Genomic DNA, 12,542 nt, shown 5'->3' on the forward strand with positions numbered 1-12,542 from the left:
ACAGAGGAATGTGGGCATCTATGGACAAGTACCTGGGCCCGTATGAACCTCCATGAAGAAGGCGAGATCAGCACCTGTCTCCTACCTTTCCGAACAAACGCAAGCAAGTTCTCTCTCTCTCTCTCTCTCTCTCTCTCTCTCTCTCTGCTCTTCTCTTGATCCCTTGCCGCCGCTCAGGCCTTTTTTCCTCCTTCATACCCGTGACCACTTACTAGAATAGAGGGGGTAGGGCAGCCTATAAAGAAACAGAGCGAAGCGGAAGGTACCTCAGACTGTATACTTTACAGGTTTTTCTAGACAGCATCACGCGCGGCATTGTGCATGTTCTGTTTTTTCATGTCTACTTGTTTAGTTTTGTGAGTTTCTGTTTTGTTTTATTTGACAAATCTCAATAAAATTTTATTGAAATAAAAAAAAGGAGTGATGCATGATTAAGTGATGTTGTCATACTCTAAGATCCATTCTAGCCATCTGCACTGGACAGATATAGAGTTAGCCCACTTGGGCTTGATTGGCGAGATACAGGATTTGGGTAGCAGTACATTTAAGCCCATAGAGATAATTACGTGCAAGATTCCTGAATGTATAAACGTTTATTGATCAATATCCACTCAATGCAAAACTCTTTCTTAATATATTTATATTTTCACGAGATTTTTAGCTGATGAGCATAAATCTTAAAATATATTTTCAATATATTTATTGAGCGTTTTTTTGCACAAAACAAATTGATGTATTTGCACAGTGAGCTATACTATTGATTGTTAATACTCGCCGAGTAACTTTCTATGGCAATATTTTGAAATTTGTTTTAATGTGTTTATGAAAATAATATGCATTTTTAACAATTATTTATTTGTGGAATTTGCACAAAAAAGCAATATTTTGTACATTTGGGATGTTACATTGCATTAGCAAACATATTTTCTTTGTCTATTTGACTAACGATGAGCCCGTAGTCGCATTTTATTCAAACTACCACTTTAATTTGCACGGTCACTCCTCATGGCGCCATGTGATCAAGTCCTTTCTGGGGCCGAAACGCCTCATGGCGGCAGTGCTGGGTTGAAAAAATAAACATTCTGCACGTAAGTCGAAATGGATTTTGCGGCGGCGGGGGGGGGGGTGTGTGTGTGTGTGTGTGTGTGTGTGTGTGTGTGCGCGTGCGCCTTTCTTTTGCAGGTCTGGTGTAAATCTGTTCAGTATTTCCTGAGAAAATAGCATTTAAAAGCATATCAATATCTATACGCGCGCACCGTGCGAGCACCCTAACGTGCGCGAGCGTTATTCTGATTGGTGGTTACATGTTAGTCAACGTTCGAATCGGTCGAAATCAGGAAGTGTCGGCCGCCATTTTGTTTGTTTTCAGTGGGAGAGTGAAAAAGGAAGGTGGCGAACGTGAAAAGGGGGCAGGGTAGAGAGTTCCTGACCCCCAGCCTTTGTCAGGGGGTCCCTGAAGGACCCCGAAGGCAGAAAACATTTTTTTTTTTTTTTTAAATCGCGGGGCTGCGCGCACCGTGCGCGCACGGTGAAAAACCCCAAAAAATAATAATACATAAATAAATTAGCATTTAAAAAACCGTACATATTCACTGAAAAAACCATAGGTTTCACACACGTTATAGTTAGGAATTATCATTTAAAAAACCTTGCAAATTCACTTAAAAAACCATAGGTTTCACACATGTTATAGTTAGGTGGACATTTCACTCGTGAAAAACCATTGAAATTCCCCCGTTATAGATAGTGCAGGCAACTATAACTCACGCGACCGCAATCCTCTGCTGATGACGTCAGATATTACATCACTGATTACACATGTGTCTTTCTGAAAAATAAATATTTGTAATATATGTATAGCTGAAGATTAATGGAAGAAGACATAGGTAAATAAGTGTCTAAATACAGTGATGTAATATCTGACGTCATCAGCAGAGGATTGCGGTCGCGTGAGTTATAGTTGCCTGCACTAACTATAACGGGGGAATTTCAATGGTTTTTCACGAGTGAAATGTCCACCTAACTATAAAATGTGTGAAACCTATGGTTTTTTTAAGTGAATATATATATATATATATATATATATATATATATATTTCCACACCAACTCCAGTCTTCACATGAAAAACCAGATACCTCTAGGAAAGTTCATCGCACATTTTAATTTCTGCTGTGTGTGTGTGTGTGTGTCTGTCTAGCTCTGTCTCTCTCTCCCTCTCTCTTTCTCTCCCCCCACTCCATGTGGTATAAGACACATATAGTGCAATATAAAGAAATATTTACAGTCAACAGTAATATAGATAGACTATAGTGAGGTAGATATGGGGTATGCCTTTGGGCAGATGCAGTATAAAACATATATATCGCCTTACAGAGTTAGCACAGCAGTGAGTGCCCCAAGCTACAAGTGGTGTATATAAAACAATAAGGAAAGAGCATTTTCAACAGACAGTGAAATAGGTGGCTGATACACATTCGGAGGCAGCTAAAGTAGGGTGTTGTGCAGGGAGGGGGAGAGTAGAGGCACAGTTTTTCCTCAGATATTGATGCTCAGATGAATTTGCGGGGTGAACACGAACAGACCAGCTGGATGGTTTAAGGAGGAGGGTTTAGATATTTGTTGTAGAGAAGAAGTTTCAGTTTCTTCTTGATGTGTGGGAATGATTCATTGTTCCGTAAATCTTGAAGCAGTGAGTTCCAGATTCTGGGAGCATTCCTGGAAAAGAACCGGGTGCGAGATTTCTCTTTGTTAAATTTTGGCGGAATCAAGAGTAGGCTGTGAGAGCTTCGCAGAGGTTTCTTTTAACCAGCTTTTGATAATTTATTTGTGAGAGAGACTGGTTTTTCCTTGTATAGAGGTTTGTGGGTTATGCAAGCCATTTTGAGTATAGCTCTAGCTTCGAATGGTAGCCAATTGAGTTTGAGAGTGGGAGTGATGTGGTCGTAGCGACTCTCCCCTGATAGTAATCTAGCTGCTGCGTGGAGAGTGGGTTTCAAGGGGGTTCGGTGTCTTTTTGGGGTGCTCATAATTGTTGTGTTAGTATAGTCTAGTTTGGGGACGACTAGGGATTGCACCACAGTCTTTAGGTCTTCGGAGGGGATGAATGGTTTGACTTTTTAAAGATATTTCAGCGTGTAGAAGGCACTTTTGGCAGAGGCAGTAACATGCTCTTTCATGCTCAGGTGACTGTACAGTGTAATCCCCAGTGATTGCAGTTTAAAGCAGTGGGAGTGTTGAGCCGGCTATCTACAGGAAAGGATTTTTCTTTGGGTTGGATGCAAAGGAGTACAGTTTTGTTTGGGTTGAAATTCAGATTGTTGCTGGGCTGCATGGATTGAATTGTCGAGAGAGTGCTATTTAAGTGCTGGATGTCTTTGACTGACAAGATTTTCATGTAGAGTTGGTTGTCATCTGCTTAGAGGTGGTAGGCAATTCAGGCTTGTTTCAGGATTATTGCAAGGGTTTCTATATATAAGTTGAATAGGGCAGGAGATCGGATTGACCTTTGTAGGACTCCTTGTTAGATTGGCGAAGTTTTAATGGTAGAGTTGTTTATTTGATTATCCTTGAGTGTTGTGTCAGGAAAGACGCGAACCACTGATGGACAGTTCACATAGATGCCTGGACGTTGCAGGAGGGTGTTTAGAAGGATGTCATGGTTGACATTATCAAAGGCAGCTGAAATGCCCAGGATGACTGCCAGGCAGGCTTGACCACCATCCAGATCTGTTTAGGTTGTCTATGATGCCCAGCATTGCAGTCTCTGTACTGCAGCCTTTCCGTAACCCTGATTGAAAGGTGTTGTATTAGTTGTATTTTTCTGTATGGTTGTTGAGTTGTGCAAGGACTCATTTGTCAATCATTTTGACGAGGAGCAGGAAGTTAATGATAGGTCTGTAATTGTTGCGTTCGTTCTGGTCGGCGTCTGGCTCTTTGATGAGGGGGGTCACTTGGCCGGGTTTGAGGAAAGCCGGCATGGAGCCGCTCCATAGGGAGGAGTGAATGATTTTGGCCCATACAGGAGAGATGATGTGGCTGAGATTATTTACAAGTGCCACTGGGACGGGGGTCAGAGATTTGCGATGTCTGCTTCATGCTTGTGAGTAATTTGAGGTCTACTTCTTCTGGGATCTGGTTGAATGCCATCCAGGAAGCATCGTTTTTCAATTGCAAGGGGTTGAGGTTGGTGAACTGTGTTGTGGGAGGGGGGGCAATCATCACTCGGAGGTAGGGTTTTGGGAGGACCCGTTTCACATAGAGAAGCATCATTGGTGCAGGGTGGGGAGGTGGGTGGTTTAAGAGAGAGTACAATGTTGGTTATCTTTTTCAGAGAAAATTTTTGCCAGTTCTTCACAGTACTTAGTAGAGTTTTTAATCGAGTGTTGGGGAAAGGAGAAGGTTTGCTGCTGGATGATGTTGAAGAGGTCTTTGGGTCTGTCCCTAGACCGGTCAAACTGGTCACGGAAAAAGGAGGCTTTTTTTTTTCTGAAGATGTGTTTTTTGTATTTTAGTCATTCAGCCCGGAGGGTTGTGAGATTAGTTAAAGAGAGCTGCTGCCTCCAATTTCTCCTCTCATTGTGAAGGTCTTCATTGAACCATCTGGAGAGGATGCTTTTTGATTTCTTGAGTTTCAGAGGGGCGATTCAGTTTATTAATTCGGCCTTGTTTGTGTTGTAGTGTTCGGTAAGGGCTTCTGCAGAGGAACAGTCGGCCGGAGGTAGGATTTGGGAGCTAATTAATGCTTTTACCTCAGCCTGGTATATACAATGTATGTGCCTTATGCAGTTATTGAGACGTCTAGCTTGGAGGCGGGCCTTTGGTTGGGTAGTATTGAGTTCGAAGAGGATTAGATGGATAGGGTGTTGTGTTTAGAGATGTTTGCATCAAGGGTCGAGCCCATATTATGAGTTTGTTTATTGCAGTGATGGGTGAGAGTGATTGTATATTTTAATGTTTATTCCAGGATGGTATATAGGGTTTGCTCTATATACTTCATCCACTCATGCGGAGCTTGAGGTGCAGTGCAGTCCAGGCTCATGTACTGGAACTGAAGATGTACTGCAGGCCTGAATTGAAGAACATCAGCACAGCTGTATGTGGCTATGAATACTGAAACAGCAGGGGAGTCTTCTGGCCAGACGTTAGGGACATTGGCAGACTTACAGTTTGAGCAGATGTTGAGTACTGCGTGTAGAGGCATGCCAGAATTGAGGTGTGTGGAAAAGCTTCGTTTTCATTCCAGTAATTTGTAGTATTATTCTCAGACAAAGTTGTACCTCGTAATGCCAAAACTCAGCAAGATTGATGGAACGAGAAATATCAAATGTTAACCTTTTCTCCCCTTCCTGGGCCGTGGACAAAGTCTCCTGAAACCTAAATGAAGGTGTGGCAGCCTTAAAGGAGGATGTTATGTGGGAGAAGCAAGACGTGCGTGGGAAGAGTATAAAAGAGGTGAAACAAAGGGTTGTGATGAGACAGTAAAGGAGGGATTAAATAATTTGTGTCCTGTGGTATCGGGTCATTGGCAGAGGTGAATGCCTGGTCCCTGGCATCCTTGATATGTGCGTCACCACAGTTTTGTTAAGATGAATTTGGGGTTCCTCATAGTAGAAAGTACCTGATTGATGACGTTTGATATAATTGTGCATACAGTCTTGACAAAACGTTGTAGATAGCACGGTGGGTTAGCGGTTGATGAACAGCCTTCATTTTTATTACAATTTGGATATAATAATGCACAAAAATATACAGAATATATTAGGAGGCTCTTGCATGATGAGTTTTTTCGAAAGGGCCTTAATCTTTAGGACTACTTTGTGTACAAAAATAGCTTAAGTAATTTGGTTGTAGGTCAGGAAGAACGTTTTTTATCTTTAGTAACCAAACATTGGCAAAATCAAAAAACCAAAACAAATTTGCACTTCTGCAGCCCATACTTAACTTAAACTGCTTGGGAGGGAAGTTTGACATGCTTCCATACATGTTGTGGCACATAGGTGGGTGAAGGAAGCCAGGACACTTGCTAGGATGTATTTTGTTTTTATTGTGATGTACTCTTGCACTGTTTCCGCCTATTCTATACCTGTGTGTCTATGTGGTTGTGTTTGGTGTGTATATGTGTAAATATTGCTGCTGTGTCTAAAGTCTGGCAAGTAACAATCAAAGTACAGCATACACATATGCTACCTGCACTTTGTCACTTGTAAGTATTAGTGAAGCTTGCACGTCATCTGCACAAGTGGTACATTGTCTTGGGGGATGTGTGCGAAACTTGCTCTGCTGCTATCGTACTTCACCTGTGTGCTAGTAGCGTACTCCACCTGTGTGCTAGTGGGGAAGCTTGGACAGCTGCTCCCCATGCTGTATCTGTTCTCTCTGCGTTGTTGCTTTTGGTTTAAGTTTGCTCATACTTTACCCATTCATTGTGTCTAAGGAAGCTTGTACTGCTGCTGCCCATTTATTGTGTGCAAGGAAGCTTGTACTGCTCCTGCCCATTCTACACCTATTCATTGTGTCGAAGGAAGCTTGTACTGCTGCTGCTCATACTGTACCCATTCATTGTGTTTAAAGAAGCTTGTAAGGCTGCTGTCCTTTCTTAACTTGTTAGCTGTGCGTGCCTGGAAATCCTGCACACCAGCCGCACAAGCTGTACCTTATTCTGTATGAGGTATGGGTCAGAAGCTTGCACTGCTCCTTCTGTGGTGTACCTGATCCGCGTGCTAGAAGTTATGTTGCCTTGATGACCTGTTCTGTGCGCGAATTATGGAAAAATGTATAGCTACTTGATGTGTTGTGCCAATTCTGTGTTTGAGCGAGTCTCGGACGGCTGGTGTGTGTTTGATTGAACACCAAGAGAACACTTTTCATTATACAAAAGCGAAAACCACTAGTTTGTTAATTTTTGAATAACATCTTTAATGGTTTGGTAAGTAAGTGTCGATGGGTCATTTATGTATCTCTTCCAACTGCCTTGCGCCAAGCCTATTAAAACCGGAAGGATTCTGAACTGGTTTCAAAAAGACATGCATTATTTGAGAGGTCTTCTGTAAGCCTTGGCTTTGGGATGACCAGCAAAGCAGCCATAAGTCAACCGACCTGCAGGGATTTGGTCTTGAGTCTGTCAGCCAGATACAGTGGTGGTTTAGGCATCCTCTAAATCTGGAAAATCTGTGGATAGTCCGTGAGAGTGCTTGAAGGACTTGGCTTTGATGTCTGCTACACCATTCATGTGCAAATTGTGTCTGAGCCGAGGGATTATTGTTTTCAAGCACACATGTTCATTTCGGTCTCCCCCCACAGACCTTGCCGTTTACAGTATCTGGAAATTTAAAATAAAATACACTATTGTGCAGTATTTCCTAATCTATAGTGTGCATATATTTGCTTTGCTACACTGATATGGTTTTGGAATTGTTATTCAGTCCACTTTTGCCTGCCTGCTCAAGAATTTTCAATAATGTTTGACTGTTTAGCAGTCTTCAGCTGAAGATCTAACAAGCTCTATGAGAACACTACTAGTGCACGGCAGAGCCCCCCAGGTGGCACTTCTTAAGGCTTTGGGAATACAACACAATACAAATAGTATGTTCACATTTCTCCATGGTCTGTGTTTACATGCATTAGCACTTTAAATTCAGTTGCATTGGCTTTTACCAATGCTTGTTGTCAGTATGTTTATTTTAGCATTGCATGTCCTTATTATCACGGGCGGGGGGGGGGGGGTGTTAATGTCAGAATTTTGAAAAACACGCAGGAGTGGTATAACTATTAGTTTGAGAGGGTTAGACATTTGTACTCGTTGTTTGTATATGAAAACCAGGTAAGAGGTGGAGACCTTATTGTGAATAGTGAAGGGGCAGTGTTGCAATAGGCAGTTGTCTGGTAGGAAGGTTTTGATGAGGGATGAGTAGGTGGCTTAATATTTTTTCCCAGTGGAGATTGTCATTCCTGTGGAACATCTGATCCACCAGAGCAGTAGGCAGTGCAATAATCAATAAAAGCATTAATAAAACTCTTCATGATGCCTGCTAGTCAGTATAAGATGTTCAGTATCAGTGATTTGGGTACCATGATTGTAATGCACACACTGAAGTGCTGGAAAAAGGAGGAGTGTATCGAGTTGATCAGTTTGCCTACAGGAAATACTACCATCCCCTTTACTACCAGGTGTTTCTGTTCAATAGAGGTAACATAGTATTAAGGATGCGCTGAACCAGGTTTACCTGAGAAATATGACATCAGTGTTAGTCTTACCTGAGTGCAGGATTGGAAGTTGCTGATAGCCACTTCACCATTTCAGGTCTGGCTTTAAAAGCTTAAGCTGCTACTGTTATTCTTGATCTTATTTTCACTTCCTTAGACTAGTTAATGATTAAAACAACTGTGCCCCTTGTTTGGTCTGACCTCTCTGTGGTACTTATCTCTATAAAAATATAATAAATTGGCACCCTCTTCTCAGTTTAGTCCGCATCAAAACCCAGCTAGACCTTGGTATAAAGCGATCTAAGAGAACTTAGTAGAAGCTTTAGGTACCATTCCATGTAGTACATCTCACTTAACGAGCAAGACGCTTTCTCTTTTAACAGTTTGATTTCAAGTTCTTTATAGAACATTGTTTCCCTTAAACAGAAGGGACCAAATTAGATGATTTGAGAGAAGCTGAAGGCTACTGTAAGAAGCTTGAACTACTATGGCTAAGAGAGTTACTGCCTGACAGCCAAAGAGTTCTATCTTAAACTGTTAAGATCAACATTTTAATCTCACTTCATGTGCTTCTATTTTATGTTTCTTAGATTGAAGGCACTAATAACTTCAATAACAAGCTCTTTTGTATGCTGAAAAGCATTTTGTAATAGTGCCAGTCATTCACTGGACTTGAGCCATAATCCGGCACTGTTCTTTCATGATAAAGTTGATATGAACTGGCTTAGCTTTTATCCTACAGGTGTTGGGACTACTGTACCAGATGCTACTTTGATACATCCAGGCCCCGTTTATCAGAGTTTGCCCCTATTAAAACAGCAAGTATGAGCACTTGCTATTTGTTAATAAATCTGGCTCGATGTCTGACCCTTGCCTTCTCCAAATCCTGGCTATGCCCGCAGACCTCTTTTCCCCTCATTTGGTGGACATCTGCAATATGGCCTTACTAAGGCAGAGGTTCCTGCTTGCTGGAAGCATGCGTTTATAGTCCCTCTCCCCCAAAAGCCTTCAGCAGATCTTAATGTTTTATCCAATTTTAGACCCATCCCTCTTCTTCCACTTGAAGCCAAGTTAATAAAAAAATATATTCATTTCCAGTTGTCAGCAAATCCTGAAGCCAATCAGCTGCTAGATGAGATGCAGTCGATTTTCAAAGCACTCCACAGTGCAGAGACTGTGTGTGCTCCTTGCCCACCTTGATGATCTCGGAACCTTCTCAGACCAGGGCAGATCTGCCTCCCTGGTCCTACTTGATCTCTCTGCGGTATTTGCCACAGTCCCTCACTCTTTGCCCACTCAACGTCTCCTTGACATCATAGTTTGCGGCTTAGGTTTGGGGATGCATAAATAATTTCTTGAGGTGAGATCTAACTGTTATTTTACCACCTTTTTGCTCAAGCTGTTTTTTTTCTCCTATCCCTGCGGCATCCCACAGGGTTCCTCTCTCAGCCCCACCCTATTCAGCATATTGATATTACTCTTTAGGAAGCTCTGATTAGAGTACACCATCTACTATATTGACAACACTCACATTTTTATCGCTACAACCTCCGCATGTCGACAGCCCCAGCATGAATGAGATGCAGTTTCTTGAAATTTAACTCAGATTAGACTGAGATTCTGCTGCTTGCCACCTAATTCTCTGGTTGGTCACGGAATTGATGGCCCTGTGAGTTAGGTTCTATCCCACCCGACTGAGTCCATGTGCGAAAATGTTTGCCCTGATGTTTGATAGCTGTCTATCGTTTGTCCCACAGATTTTGGTTGTGTTGTCTCCGTGCTTTAGTCTTTTAAGATCTAGTCGCGAAGTCTTCCTCGTTCTTCCAGTGTCTTCTTGGAAAACTGTGATTTTGTCTTGTGTGGACTGTGGAAACTCTCTGAATCTTGGCTTCCCTTCTTTTCTTATGACTAGACTTCAAATAGTGCAGAATGCAGCTTCACAATGATTTTGAAACCTTCTCGTAAGGAGCCAGTCCGACCTCTTCTCCCTGTCCGCCATTGGCTTCCCTGCTGCAAAGATGCATCTTAAAGGGCCTATGTTTTGTCAACAAGGCTATGAAAAATGAATGCCCCATTTATCTCTGAAGAAAGGTTTGCTTATATTGACCTGCTCAGGCTTTTCATACATCTTTCCCTAATCTCTTGCAGTTTCCTGCAGTGAAGGTAAGCCAAATTGGAGACTGATCTTTATCCTAAAGGCTGCAAACGTTTTGAAATCTATACCTTGATCTCTCCGGCTCTCTCCTACAGATGTCTCTTCTAGGAGAGCCCTTACAGCTGTTTAAATGCTCCTAACTAACAGGTCTCCTCTCCGTTTTACATGTTCCATGGCGTCCCTTTTTGGGGTAGCAGCTTGCACTTCACAAGTAACAATTCTCATTTATTCATGAGACTGCGTCATGAACACATAAAAACACACAGTGGATTCCCCTGTGTCCATTGGCTAACATAGCACACTACATAGAAGTTATTCACAGATGTACACAGAATTAGGGATGTGTTGTAGGGCCCAGTTACACTGAACCAAACAATTTTACACTTGCCACTCTGGGTATCTGGAATAAGGCCTATCCAACTGCCAACATGCCACTGTGCCACCAATGTTAGTTACTACCTTGCCATCCAGTGAGGAAACAGTAGACCCTTCAGACCACGGAGCCCCCTTCAGGGTCACAACAATTTATAGTACCTCGCTGAAGCAGCTATCAGAAACAAGCATTGGCATAGCCAATAGGTCGTGTCTTCGGAACCTTATAAGTATTTAGCTATGCAGCACATTTTCCTGGGTTCTACAACATCTACTGTTCTTTAACGTGGAAGCTTTGACACTAATAAGCATTTTATAGCACTGCATTGAGAAGTATTAATTTAAAATGTCATTTTAGTAATACTGGTAGTCTGAACTCACGTATCCGGAAGTGCTTTCATACGCGATAATGAAGAAAAAAGGAGTTTTAGTGAAATAAATAGTATGTCTGATAACACAATTTAAGCGAGGAAGCCACTGTGTTCAGGTTTTCTGGTTTCACTTTGTACAAATCAGCCAATAAATGGATATCAATGTGTCTTTCCTTACGCCAAGGTTTGTTTGTATCTTAGTGCACTTTTCAAAATATAGCGCAAATTCTACTGGTAGGTGTTTGGAGCACTTTACTTGAGCACCAGTTCCATTACACAAGGTCACACACAAAGGCTTATAGGGATGGGGATAAAAAGTGATTTGCCCAGAATCACAGAATGTTGAGCCGACACAGAAACTCGAACCTGGTTCCCCAGTTAGCAGCTCTGACTGTAATGCCACACCCTGGATAGAGAAAGGCAGCACTCCAAATCAGAGGTGGGTAGGTTCAGACAGCGCACATTCCTGGCTCTGCAAAGATTACATCTGGGGCTATTAACGAACACATTTGTTGCACGCTAATGCTGATATTTAGCTGGTACAAGTCTCAATGGGTCTTACAGCTTTCATTACACACAAAGAAGACATCAAACTCAATGAGACACATCAAGTTTTTATTGTTTTAACTATTGTCAGGTAAAAACAAATACTTAAACAGTAAGCTCAGGATAAACCTTAACATTTAATGTTGACAACTACACAGCATCAAATCACTCAACAGAGCAAAAGCAATTCAGAGTTAAGATTCCGAGGCAGACAGCAATTTTACATGCACATTACTAACTGCCATTCAATATTCCAATTATCTTGACATTGTCCTGGAGGACCATACTATAGTTAAGTGTTCCATGGCAGCTAAAGATCTGGTAACTTACACAAACATTATGGGATGTAATACTTAACAGATTGCACTAACAGACCTCTGCAGAATGGAAAGTAAACAGGACTGGAAACTTGGTGTGGTGAGATGGTAGCACCAGCCAAAAAGGCGTTATTAGAAATTGTGCCTATTTGACTTGTCACTTGTACTGATCTTTAGGACTGGTGATATTTCAAGAGTATTTAAAGTGCTCCATAATCATTTTACATCTGTCATAGTTACTAGCAAAATGATCAATAGGTGAGGTGTCACAGTAGATCTTAACCGCAGATGCACACCAAATGGTGACATACATGTTAAGCCTAGATTTACCTAAAAGACTTTCCAAGACTAGAAAAGAGCTTTTAACAGTTTAGACCTACCTAGAGGGCGTGATAAAGCCAAGTGTACTCTTCAGTGTTATACGATTTTTCAGGTTAAATCCTTTTGGGAAGATAATTGGACTGGTACAGTCTATAATTCCACAACCATTTCATAGCAAAGGTTATTTCAATATGAAAATGCATCCCATTTAACCTGGCTATCAAGTGTAAGGTATCAGCCAAGGCACAGCAGCAGCA

At 41.7% G+C, this 12,542-nt stretch overlaps 1 protein-coding gene across 3 annotated transcripts in view; it reads left to right on the forward strand.

The window, feature by feature from the left end:
- Nucleotides 1–12,542, forward strand: part of CDK17 (cyclin dependent kinase 17) — a 497,468-nt gene that overhangs the window by 72,707 nt on the left and 412,219 nt on the right. The window lies entirely within an intron of this gene.

The sequence above is a fragment of the Triturus cristatus genome, chromosome 4_1 (assembly GCF_964204655.1).
Source record: "Triturus cristatus chromosome 4_1, aTriCri1.1, whole genome shotgun sequence".
NCBI classification, from domain to species: Eukaryota; Metazoa; Chordata; class Amphibia; order Caudata; family Salamandridae; genus Triturus; species Triturus cristatus.